This window comes from Carcharhinus amblyrhynchos, chromosome 5 (genome assembly GCF_965287045.1).
Source record: "Carcharhinus amblyrhynchos chromosome 5, sCarAmb.v2.hapA, whole genome shotgun sequence".
NCBI classification, from domain to species: domain Eukaryota; kingdom Metazoa; phylum Chordata; class Chondrichthyes; order Carcharhiniformes; family Carcharhinidae; genus Carcharhinus; species Carcharhinus amblyrhynchos.
In genome coordinates this window covers 55,488,341-55,501,311 of record NC_137328.1, presented here as the reverse complement: position 1 = coordinate 55,501,311, position 12,971 = coordinate 55,488,341, and the positions used below count along the sequence as shown (strand labels likewise).

General features: G+C 39.8%; 1 protein-coding gene across 6 annotated transcripts in view; it reads right to left on the bottom strand.

Moving 5' to 3' along the window:
* agtpbp1 (ATP/GTP binding carboxypeptidase 1) overlaps window positions 1–12,971 on the bottom strand; it is a 240,091-nt gene that overhangs the window by 222,440 nt on the left and 4,680 nt on the right. The window contains exon 2 of one of the 6 annotated variants that reach the window (XM_080188828.1): window positions 7,985–8,224. The exons of 4 other annotated variants lie outside the window; for them this stretch is intronic. The gene's annotated coding sequence lies outside the window, so the exon portion shown is untranslated. Of the gene's footprint in view, window positions 1–2,120; window positions 2,461–7,984; window positions 8,225–12,971 lie in introns of all 6 variants that reach the window. One more of the 6 variants, XM_080188827.1, reaches the window with a different exon arrangement.

Below are 12,971 nucleotides of genomic sequence, written 5' to 3'. Positions count from 1 at the left end.
GCAGATTGCAGTAGTGTGTCTTTCTACAGCTCAGTTTCAGTTAGGCTAATCCATAATTTATTCCCTGATCATGTTTTACTTCCATTATCCACTGTCTAAAAGATTACAATAAGAGTCAAGCCACATCCAACAAGATAAATACAACAAGGGCTTCTGTTCAACTCTTGGGCTTCTATACAATATTAATGTGTGGATATCCAGTGGAACTCTTCTCACTTTCAGGCACAAGTACAACATAATCTAATTTCAATGTCTAAAGAGCTAACAGATAGACTATGATTGCATACTTGATGTGCATTTCTTGTGTGTCAATTGTATTAAGGATATTTTGTTGAGTGTATACGACTATTTGTGACTGATCACAAGATCACTAAAACTCTAAAACTGAAAGCAATTTAATAAATTATTCATCCACTTAGACAATAGATTATTTCAATTCTAAAATATAATGTATCCAACATTTATTAAATAAAAGGGATTGCAAATTCAATAATTTCATATTCATTGTCAACATTTGCAACAATTCTTTAAGTCTCAGATTTGTCCACTTTCAATGACTCATCCAATCCCTTGTTTCTCACAGAAACTTGATTATTTTGACTCTTGCCTTCCCATTTCCCTTTATTCCACTCAACTTACGACTCTTGTAGGAGTTGGAAGTGCTTATATTAATTATATCTCTGTTGCTCACTCACCAAAGTTCCCTCAATTTCAATCTATCTATGCCCAGAAATATTTCTGTATTTTAGAAAACACCAATTGCACCTATTGTTCTCCTGACATAATTACTAGGGGAAGAGGCTTATATTTTTCTTGCCATCGCATTTCTTTAGTCACCTCTTACAATGGATTGGATTCACTTGGCCTGATATGGTCTCAGCCACTGGTTGAAAAACTAGCAGCGAACTCATGTCAGTTCCATTGGGAAGGCCCAAAGGCAATTAGTGCCCTTTAGATATTGAGTGCCTGATAATAAAGGTCCATTCTCTTAGGAGGCTGCCAGCAAAAATCCAACAGTATTTGCTGGACAACCCTGAGGAAACTCGGGAAAGCTATGTGGCTCTCATTTAAACCCTGAACCACTACTGAACTGTGGTGAGCTCAGTGATGAGTGTCAATTGGCTCATTAGTTAGCCTATTTTACAGCATGGGCTGGCAACCCGGAATCGCATTACAGCCTTTTTCGTCCTTCAACTTAATTGGTAGGTTTTGCTACTACCAAGAGACTGACATGGGATTTCACCTGCAATGAAATGATCCAATTGTCATGGTTCCCTTGCAACAGGCTGAATTTGGATCAGTAATGCTACTGATATCTTGCCGTTACTGCTCCAGAATCAAAAGGCTAAAAGATGCAAAAATGACCATACTTACAAACAAGAAAAAATATGGTACAGTTCAAGCCACAAGGGGAAAAGAATTTAGATGTGATAATGACTCTGGTGGACCATGCCAAGGTTTCTACATACTATATACTGCATAATAAATAGGTATTCTGGATAGAATTCTGCAAAGTATCAACCAGAAAAATCAGAATTCTTACTCTCCTAAAGTTGTTACCGAGGTGAAGGTCTGTCTGTGGGGAACATGCACATTTTCTCTGTGTCTGCAAGGGTTTCCTCTGGGTGCTTCAGTTTTTCCCACAGGCCAAAGATATGTAGGTTAGATGGACTGGCCATGCTAAATACATGGGGTTACAGGGATAGGGTGGGGGATGGGTCTGGGTAAGATGCTCTTTTGGAGAGTCAGTGCAGTCTCAATGCACCAAATGGCCTCCTGCTGCACTACAGGGATTCTACGGATTATAAGGTACTCGCTGGGGAAGGAAAAAAGGCAAAAGATCTTTAGGAGTGGAGAATAATTTTGAACTGGTCCCTGGAGAATAAAGTATCCACTTAAAGGACAGCATATAGTCAACGTTTCGGATCACGAGGGATCTTTTCTGTACTTTAACTGCCGGCTGAATATTAGTTAAATGCTGTTTATTGGTGTAAGTCTTAACACGAAATTTTGTGTAATCCTTCCAATCAGTAACTGAAAATTCATTTTTTTTTAAATTTGATTTATCACATGTATTAACATAGTGGTTTTTTCTTGTGTGCTATACAGATAATGCATACTGTATACAGAGGAGAGAGTGCAGAAGGTAGTGTTACAGTCATAGCTAGGGTGTAGAGAAGGATCAACTTAATGCAAGGTAGGTCCATTCAAAAGTCTGATGGCAACAGGGAAGAAGCTGTTCTTAAATGGGTTGGTACATGTCCTCAGACTTCTGTATCATTTTCCTGATGGCAGAAGGTGGAAGAGAGAATGTCCGGGGTGCGTTGGCTGCATTTCTGAGGCAGCAGCAGGTATAGACAGCGTCAATGGGTGAAAGGCTGGTTTCACTGATGGACTGGGCTTCGTTCATGACCTTTTGTAGTTTCTTGCAGTCTTGGACAGAGCAGGAGCCATTCCAATCTGTGAAAAACCAAATGAATGTTTTCTATGGTGCACCTGTAAAAAGGCTGATGAGTAGTGTACTGGGCATGCCAAATTTGCTCAGTCTTCAGAGAAAGTAGAGGTGTTGGTGGGCTTTCTTAACTATAGTGTCAGCATGGAGGGACCAGGATAGGTTGTTGGTGATCTGGACCCCGATAAACTTGAAGCTCTCGACCATTTTTACTTTGTCACTATTAATGTAGACAGGATCATGTGCTCCACTATGCTTCCTGAAGTCGATGACTATCTCTTTTATTTTGTTGACATCGAGGAAGAGATCCGACCCACAACGGTGGTGTCATCAGCAAACTTGATAATCGAGTTGAAGGAGAATTTGATAACACACTCATAGGTGTAGGCTCTCAGATCTCTCAGGAAGCAGGGTTTCTCAAACCTTTTGAGTTGCTGAACCCCTAGTGACCTCCCAAATGCATCAGGGAACCCCAAGTATTCTCATAATGTTGGCAATTTTTTTTCGCCATGAAATAAGTACGAATATAGAAATCAAATGTGAACAAATCTTTTCCAGCACTATCTATGCTTATATTAGCAATTAGGAAGAGGCATACAGTCACAAATACATTAACCAGTTAAATAGCTGCCTCATGTTAACATCTGGCCAAACCACCTTCTCGTGGCCCCCAAACATTAACCCCTGGAAGTCGTACCCACTTCGAGTATCCATTTCCAAAAGTTGTGGTAGAAGAGAAATATTTACATCTTAGCAGATATACAAGTTCAATTATTAGTGTCACAATTAGGCTTATATTAACACTGCAATGAACTTACCGTGAAAATCCCCTGGTTGCCACACTCCAGTGCCTGTTCAGGTACACTGAGGGAGAATTTAGCATGGCCAATGCACCTAATCAACAGGTCTTTCAGACTGTGGAAGGAAACTGGAGTACCCATAGGGAACCATGCAGACACAGGGAAAACATGCAGGCTCCACACAGACAGTGAAACAAGTCAGGAACAGAACCCAGGTTCCTGGCACTGAGCCAACAGTGCTAAATTGTGTCATTGTGTTGCCCATGAGGGAGGGAGAGGGAGAGGGGGGGAGAGAGAGAGAGAGAGAGAGAGAGAGAGAGAATGAGCATTGTTGGGGGGGAAACGACAAGACCGCACGTGCATACCTCCCTCAGAGGTCCAGTCTGGATAGATCCCCTCTTTGGAAGCCTCAACCCCACTCCAAAAATCACCCTGGATGTCCCCTCAACTCATAGGCCCGATCTGGACTGTTCCCCCCCACCCCCTGCTCAGAAGGCTGCTCTGGACTCTGGCTTCTTCTTTGACTCTGCAACATTTTTCAAATTTTACAAATATGCCTATCTTGCCACAGACCCCCTGGATTTTGCAGACTTCAGTTTGGGAACCCCTGCTATAGGAGATCATAACATTTTCAACATGCAGCATAAAGCAACAACGTTTTGTACTAAGAACAATTTGTGTCGTCTCTCTTATATTTTGAATACAACCAAAGATAAATGATTTTTTCCCCCTTCCCCTGAGAAATAGCGAAAATTAAGATTAAAATTAAAACAATTAAGGGTGAAACCCAATTGGCTTCATGCTACACAGATGTTCTTTAACTGTGTCTCGGGTCAGATTCAGAAATGGTTCTTGATGTTGATCAAATTATTGCTTCTTTACAAATAAATATTTGTGGATTCAAAAATATGCTACGTTTACATTTCTTACATGCATCTACTTTAATGTTTATAGTCAAATGCATCATATCCAAAATGGCTCAACAATCACATGGGGCCCTTTCAGGGAGATGTTTAAAATGTATATACTTAAAGTATCAGCAAGTCTGAGCTAACTTCCAGCAAGCTCATCAGTATAAATGCAAATAACTATTCTTGTGTCTTCAATCGCAATTTAGATATGACTGGTCTTCATTCGGATACTTTTTGATCCAGAATATATACTGCAGACTTTGTCAGTATTTTCGGTTAAGTTCCTGGAATCCACACTTGGACTTGATGAGAGTCATATATCATATTACATTGTTGAAGGTTTATAAAAGACTTTCATCTAAAAGCCAATATCGCATTGCGTTCACTGCAAGAAACACAATCTACAGAAGGTATTTTAACCTTTTGTTGACTGATTGTGTCTTTTATGGTTTTCTTAGTGTTTATGGCATCCATGTCTAGTTATCTTACAGAACAATAAAGAAATAAAAGGTCATGTTGAATGGGTTACATGAAGGATGGGTGCAGACTTGTGCAGAATATAATGACTGGTATGGGTGGATCAAGGTACCTGCTTCTGTGTAGAAACTTCTAGCAGCAGTGGTTTTACGGACAAGAAAACATTGAGTATCCTCCATAGTTTCCAATACTCAAGGAACACTCAGTAATTTCTTGGCATAATTTCATTCAGTTCATAACAGATTCAATCTGCTTATGGAAATCACCTTTTTGCATACAGATTCCACACTAATTATACAGACCAAATTTTAACATTCACCTTTCAAAAATGTTTAATAAAATATTTTATGGAAATTCATTTGCTACCTTACAATCATTAAGTGAATGCAAGAACAAACAACTGATGCTAAGTAAGAATTCCCAAACTTTCCTACAAATGTAATACTGCAGTAATCAATATTAACAAACAGTAGTGTTAAAATACGCATTAAATTCCAAAGATACGCAGGCTGGGAGGATTGGCTATGCTGAATTGTCCCTGAGTGTTGTCTCAAGGTTGGATGGATTAGCCATAAATGTATGAAGTTACGGGGTGGGTCGGACAGAAAGTTCTGGGTGGGATACTCTCTGAGGGTCGGTGCGGAGTCGATGGGCCGAATAGCCTCTTCTGCAAATGGGTATTTTATGTTTCCAAATTGAAGGTGAAGTTTAAACTGGCGGCCGTAATGTTGATAGCAGGAGGGGAAAAAGGTCCAACCAAGTCCAGTCTTCTTGAGCATTGGCTGCAGAATTTATCCTATTTTGATTTATAGTTCTGACTTTCAATGCCCTGAGACTTAAAACTGCAAACGTATGTTCAAATATTTTGGCAGATGTACAACGAAGTCTAGTGAATTAGAACCGATTTTTATAAAATCATTGATGATTGAAAGCCAACGATCCCAGGTTTGACTGTGGCAGTACAGTGCACCAAAACAAGGCAAGTGAGGGACACTAGCCAAAGGACAGACAGGGCCTGTCACTGACCAAACCATTTCTTATTACATCGACCCTAACATTCTGCATAACAGTAGGCTTCCGGCTTTCAATATTTGAGGCTTCTGACAAGACACGGAACAACGTTTTTTTTAAGGCAACGCGTCCGCTGGAATAAATTCCTACCGTATAAGAGATGGCTGCTGGTTTGGTTCCGTATCGGGAGCAGGGTTAATGAAGGCAGAAAGTAGCGTCTGCGACGGAACGCAGCTGTTTGGATACAAAGCTCTCCAACGCCTCCCAACGCTGATTCTCATCGCAAGGCACGTCACTGAGACACACCCCTGCTAAACTATACCTTTCACCCAACGCTATTCCTTCCTCCTGTTTACATACACACTGTTAGCTCAAGGATTTGAAATGCAATCTACTCTAAAATTCATTACTCGTGCAGTTTCTGCACTCGGTCTCTTACAAAAAATATCGTACAGTATGTCATTTCCAACTGCTCCCTATATTTATAATTGGGTACATCTCTCACCTGGCGCCTACAAAACTTGCAATGTTACACGATGGGATATGAATCTGGTATTTTACATCCGCGAGTATTGTTCTGACCGTCTTGTGTAATACTTGAGTTTCGAATGCAGTTAATATTCGTTTATTGCCTATTGGAACTATAATATTCCATTAATTTGTTACTGCATAGAAATATTGATAGACTTGATGTGTTAGAAGTTGCTGTGCCATTATCTACATCTGGATGACAACTGGAAAGAAATTGCTTAACTGAATTACTTTGCAATTCCCAGGCCAGGCCAAATAGCTACTCGTTAGGAATGAAGCTTGCTGTTATGTCTTGTGGTTCCCAGTTCAAAACTGTCACACTGTTTTACATAAAGTGGAAGTGACATCCAAAGCACTCTTTGCAGCTCTCCATATGTTACAGTTTAGTTGGATACACAAGCTATAAGGTAGTACTGAGTGATATGGCATCCTGGATACATGTAGCATCTAACTTAAGTATGATAAAATCATTTTCTTTCTTAAAAAAAAGTATATTAATACAACTTTTCTGATCAGTTTAGAGAAAAGTGGAAAAGAATCAACTTTTATAAATTGAACTGAACACCTTAAGGATTGGTTATTTGTTTCCTTTAATCTCAAAAAACATTATTCACATCATCACGCTGGTGTTAAAATTTTGTGCCACTGGAGTGAAAGCAGCTCGCTGTAGTTGGCTTTGGCCTGACAGTACTTCTCAAGCTCTGCATTATGATTCTGCAGCTAATGTCCCTCTTCCACCAGTTTTTCAGCTCCGTTCTGTGCCCATTCAACTGGGCTTCAGATTTCCTCCTAAATGCGCCAGTACTTCTCAGTTTATTAGTCTTGAGAAATCATTCTCCTTACTGTTATATAGTGATGTAATTAATGCTATCATTCTTTCCTTTTTCATATTCTTCTATTCAAAACATGTACTGTTGAGGTTTTGACCTGAAATTCAGGATCTCCTTCTTGTATGCCTCCCCCACTAACAGTATGACATGCAGTTTCTTTCCCTTATTCTCCTTTTCACCTTGTCACTTTACATACTGCTCAGACTTCATTCTTTCTGGATTAGTGACTATTCTCTAGTTAAAACCTTTCATCTTGGGAATGTTGCAAGTGTCTGATTGTTTCTTTAACTATCTGAACTCCCTAAATCAGTTTATTTCCTTTTCTGTCAAAAGTTTGATGTGTCTTTCAATATTGGCCATGAGAATTTCAATATCTGACTGGCAATCAGATGTTTGGTTTGTGTGTTATCTCTTACAATGATGGAATTTACTCGGTCTAAATGCCCTGTGATTCTTGACATGCTTTCTTTTCTTCCATCTCTTGGAGCTCTCTTACTAGCTTTCCTTTCCATTCTATTTGTACTTGACATGGTGGGTGAATCACTGCTTTCTTCTCTGAATTGCTGATACTCCAATACTAAATCTTCAAAACATTCAATTTCATCAAATTATTCTAGCTACATTTGGACCAGATCTTTCATGCTTCTCATCTGAGGGTGTTTTGCAATAGGTTTGCTACCTTCAACTCTGTGATAACTCCTTCTTTTCATGATTTACTGAGATCAGCTGCACTCTGAGCTAGTTTAGCAGAACCATCTGCTTCAGTGATGTAGAAAATGCAGGTAATATCTTTTCCACTGTGTGTTGCTCTGATTTGGATTGGATTGTTCCTAGTTGTTGAAGCTGTTTCACCATATGCTGTCAGCATGATGCTCAGTACTAGTTTTCTTTAACATTTTCAGAAAATATCTTCAGTTACAGTCTCAGCTGGATGTTATTGCAATAGCTTCCAATTTATTGCTACGTACTTACTTCTCACCTTCTTCCTGCTTTGAATGATAGTGAATTTCTTTACTGACAACCACTGATTCCAGACATATTATGCATTGTAGTTTCCATACCGATTGTGTCCTTAAACTCAGCCATATTCCAGGATGTGGATCTTTTGTTTCTCTGTCTCTGATAACTTATTTACCATTTTCTTTCTTCATTCTGCACCTCTTTAGGTTGTTGTCTGCAGATCAGTATGTCTTCTAGTTAACCTACAGAAGACTAAATAGATTTAAACATTTTTTTTTACTAACTACTAAAATATTTACAAATGCACAGTAACTAGGAACTATCACCATGCTTAGGTCTACATACATCTCTACTCACCAAACTGATTCTGGGACTGGGTCATGGGGTCACGTGCTGTACTCAGTTCCACATTAATCCTATATGTGCCTGACCCTTTTACCAAAACACCACTTCCCCTCCCCTCAAATCTTTATTCAGTTTTGGAGTTATGCCAATTTGCTTCATATTTTACATTGTTAGTCCCATATCTTCACACAGTTACTGCTACATTATCACCATACCCGCCACCCCCCCCTTCACTTCTTTGAATATGGACGCTGAAGCAGTCGAAAGGCTTTATAACTTTTCCATATCTCTTTTGCATTTCTGTCAGAGAAATGATAGGCTCTATCATTGCTGTTTCTTCCTATTGGGCTGAAGGTTGAGCTAGCATCTGGGTATTCTTTCATTCTTTTCTTCCATCCCTTCATGTTAAACAACATTTGATCAGTCCAACTGTCACATCAATTTGTGGTTGCTGCTACTCAAACTCACTTCATATGGATTTGGATGAACGTTGTTCGTCTCCTTATCACTTTTTCCGTCGCTGAGGGGTGGTCATGATGTCCTCTATGGTTGAACGTGCCTGTGACGAGAAGGTGGTTTATTAGTACTTGCACCTCAACTTTTCATTGTTGGCCATAGATAGCTGCTACCAGGTTCCAGCATCTCATAGTTCTGGCATGCTGGCTGGGATTTGTAGTATATGCACAATGGTTGCAGTGTTGACCTGCTGTAGCATTGTCAGAACCAGAGTTGGCAGCTTCTCAGACTGCTGATCACTCTCTTTCACCCTTTCCACTGGAGGCATCACAATTATCTCCTGGATGCTTGGCTGATCTGGCCACTGAGGATTTTCTGAGATCTGTAACAATAATGATCTAACTTGGTCCATAAAGAGAGAAGACTGTTCTGAGCTGAAGTCCCAGTCAGGATATTACTTTCTGTTTGAGTACGTCAAACATGCAGTTCTGTTTGGTTAATAACAGTTGTTGTCGTCTCAACATCATCTGCCATCTTGAGATCCAAGCCTACACAGGCATCCTGCTCAGGAGAGAGAAAGTTTGATTACAAATAACGCAGGTTAGCTCAAAGGTTCCAGGATCATATCAATGACCATAAGATAAGTGCAGGATTAGGCCATTTGGCCCATTGAGTTTACCCCAATCATGGCTGATACAATTCTCATCCCCATTCTCCTGCCTTCTCTAGGATCCCTTGATCAAGAACCTCTCCACCTCTGTCTTAGACACGCAATGATCTGGTCTCCACCGCCCTCGGTGACGATGAGTTTCACAAACTCATCAGCCTCTAACTGAAGGAATTCCTCCCTATCTCAGTTTTAAAAGTATCCCTTCGCTGAGGTTGTGCCCTCGAGTTCTAGTCTCACCTAATGGAAACATCCTCTCTACGTCCACTATCTAGGCCATTCAGTATTCTGTAGTTTCAATTAGAATACCCCCCTTATCCTTCTAAACTCCATCGAGTATGGACCCATATTCCTCAACCACTCCTCAAACGACTAACCCTTCATTCCTGGGATCATTCTTGAGAACTTCCTCTGGATCCTTCCAAAGCCAGCACATCCTTCCTTAGATATGGGCCCCAAACCTGCTCCCAAAATTCCAAATCAGACCTGACCAGAACATTATACTGACACAGCAGTACATATTGTATTCAAGCCATCTGGAAATGAATACTAACCTTGAATTTGCCTTCTTAACTGCCAACTGAACCAGGACTCCCAAATCCCTCTGTGTTTCAGATTTCTGGAGGCTTTCCCAATTTAGAAAATAGTCTATGACTCTATTCTTCCTGCCAAAGTGGAAGTCAGATTCCTCATGGTCCAAAGAGTGGTGCGCCCATTATTTGAAGCCAGACATCTTTCAACCACATTTTTGTCCAGTAAGATCAAACTTGCTCCTGCATCTAATTAAAAAAATTGTTAGATGGTCACTGATAGAAATGTCTGCATTCCAAAATGAGAAATCAAGATCTTGGACCTCACCCAAGAAACATGGCTATGTGTCTTCTGGGCTTGCAGTCTCAAACTGTTCATCATCTTTGGGCCTTCGGTGCCCTTCAGAGTTCTCATCTTGCTGGACATTGTTCTCACGTGGAAGAGTGCTTCACTTCACTCCACTGGTATGGTTATTCTGCAAGCCAGTTCAGGAATTGCTTTCTCTAACTTAAGAATGTCAATGCGGCCCGATAAGCTGGACTGAGGATACACCTCTGCCCCACATGTTGTTCGTTCCCATTAAGATTGCCCAGTGCTGCTTGTGGAGTGTTGACAGTAACTACCTGGATTCCCTTTTTCAGGGTTAGATATTCGTTTGGCTTGTTTGAGGTCAGACAACACATTGTGTTTTATTCCTATCACTATTCTCTAGTCAGTTCCGACTTTAAATCTCCATATTCACAACCATCTTTCTTTTGTACACATCATAGATCAACTGATTCCTCTGACAATTGGAGTTGAATTTAACTCTTTTGAGTACTTTGTTGCTTCTTAGGTTGAAATAAAATGTACAATTATTTTAGTACCTTTGAATTTTGTGGATTATTCATTAATTCCCTAGCTTACAATGATGTTGCCTGAAATTGAGTCTATCGACTAAAGCAACACGATCAACTGATCTTCTGAATTTTCAGTTAAACTTGCAGTGATATTATATCTTAAGAATCTTTTCCTTCGAAGTCCCAAATTTTGCACGTGTTCCAGGCCTTGGCTTATTCCAAATTGACTCTCAACTGTGAGAATACAATCCATATTCAATCAATTTTAAAGTGTATGTGCAGCTTGAAGAGCTCTGAATTTCAAGATGTAGTAGCCATTCACTCAGGGACAACACAATTTCCAGCACTTATGGTTTTGGTACACTCTGCAAAACAATGATAGTATTCTTCTTGAAAGTAAAATCAACAGAGGCTGCCTACTGACTTCTTTTGTTCAGCTGTTTACTTAGTAAGCAGTCAAGTTGATTGAATTGGGGCTTCTGCTGGTGTTTTTTTTAATTGAGCTCAGCAGTCACAACTTTCCCAAAATATTTAATTCGCTCATTCTCTTTTTTCTCTTTTGGACAAGCTTAGATTGAGGCTCCAAAGTGGGGAATCGTGCTTTAGCAAACGTTTTCTTTCAAATGGCACTTTTGTCATGGAATTATTCAAAAATGGCATTTCTGACACGGAGTTGCTTAAAGTTCTCAGAACTTCTTGCAGCCTGGAGTTTTAAAAGAGTAAACTCACCCTTGAGGGTGTTGCACTCTGAAGCTGGACTTCCAAAGAAGATTCTGCTACAATAAGGAAGGCCTTTCTCTAGTATGTTTTTTGGTTATTTTTCCTCTGTGCTTGTGATTTTTTTTAGGAACTTCTTTTCAGGTCAGAATACTTGGTTGAATTTTTCTATCTTCCAGCATTTTGGTTTATTTCTGCATTTTAGTGAGATTCTGGGTTTTTAATCCCATTGCTACCACCATGTTAGAAGGGTGTTGGTTGCAGATCAGTATACCTTAAAGAATCCTCCATTGTCTTTCGTAAGTAAATTTCAGGAACTATTAGAACAATTCACACATGTACAGCAAGGGGAACAAAATAGGAGCTATCTCTGTGCTTAGGTCTAGAAACATCTCTATTCAATACCACACTGATCATGGGTCTTGGTAATGTACCTTTTCGCATCCCTGTGTGGGTGGTAACTGTGCTCATCCCATACTAATCCTAAATAGGCCAGAATCTTATACTATTACAATCTTTTTCCAGTGATTGGGCTTTCCACAAGCTTGGCACTTTGTTGCATATGCAGGACATTTCTTTCAGTCTGTGAATTTATGGTACAGAATAATCTGGATGTTCTGGTACTCGATCAGAAAGTTAGTATGCAGGTACAGAATGGAATGTTGGCATGTATTTGTCAAGAAGAATAGAATAGCAGGATATTTGCTTCTGTGAACTTGTGGTATAAAAGAATCTGGCTGTTCTGGCACATAAATCAAAGTTAGAATGCCAATACAGTAAGTGATTAGAAAGGCAAATGGAATGTGGCACGTATTTGCAAGAGGAATAAACATACAAGTGGGAAGTTTTACTGCAGCTGTACAGAACCTTGGTGAGACCACATTCAGAGTACTGTGTATAGTTTTGGTTTCCTTATTTGAAATAAGGTTTAACTGCTTTAGAAGCAGTTCAGAGAAGGTTCACTTAACTCATTCCTGGGATGATGGGCTTATCTTATGAACAGGTTGAGCCTATACCAATTGGAATTTCGAAAGATAAGAGATGATCTTACTGAAACACAAGATCTTGAGGGGACTTGACAGGGTGGACACTGAGAGTGCAGGATACTAAAACTAAGGGACAAATGAGGTCTCCATTTTAAGAGAGAAAGATGGTTAAATCATTTTTCTAGGGCTTCTTAGTCTGTGGAATTCTCTTCCCTATGAAGTGGTGGAGACTGGGTTTTTAAATTTATTCAAGACTAAGTTAGATAGATTTTTGATCGGAGACAAGGGTTATGGATGGCAGATCATCCTGAGACCACAACCAGATTAGCCATGGTCATTTTGAATGATGGAGCAGGCTCGAAGGGCCAAATGGCCACCTCCTGCTTTCCATGTTGCTGTACGTGAGGTGCCCTTTTTATATGATGAAAAGCCCAAGATTCTTTTTCACTTTCTTCTTA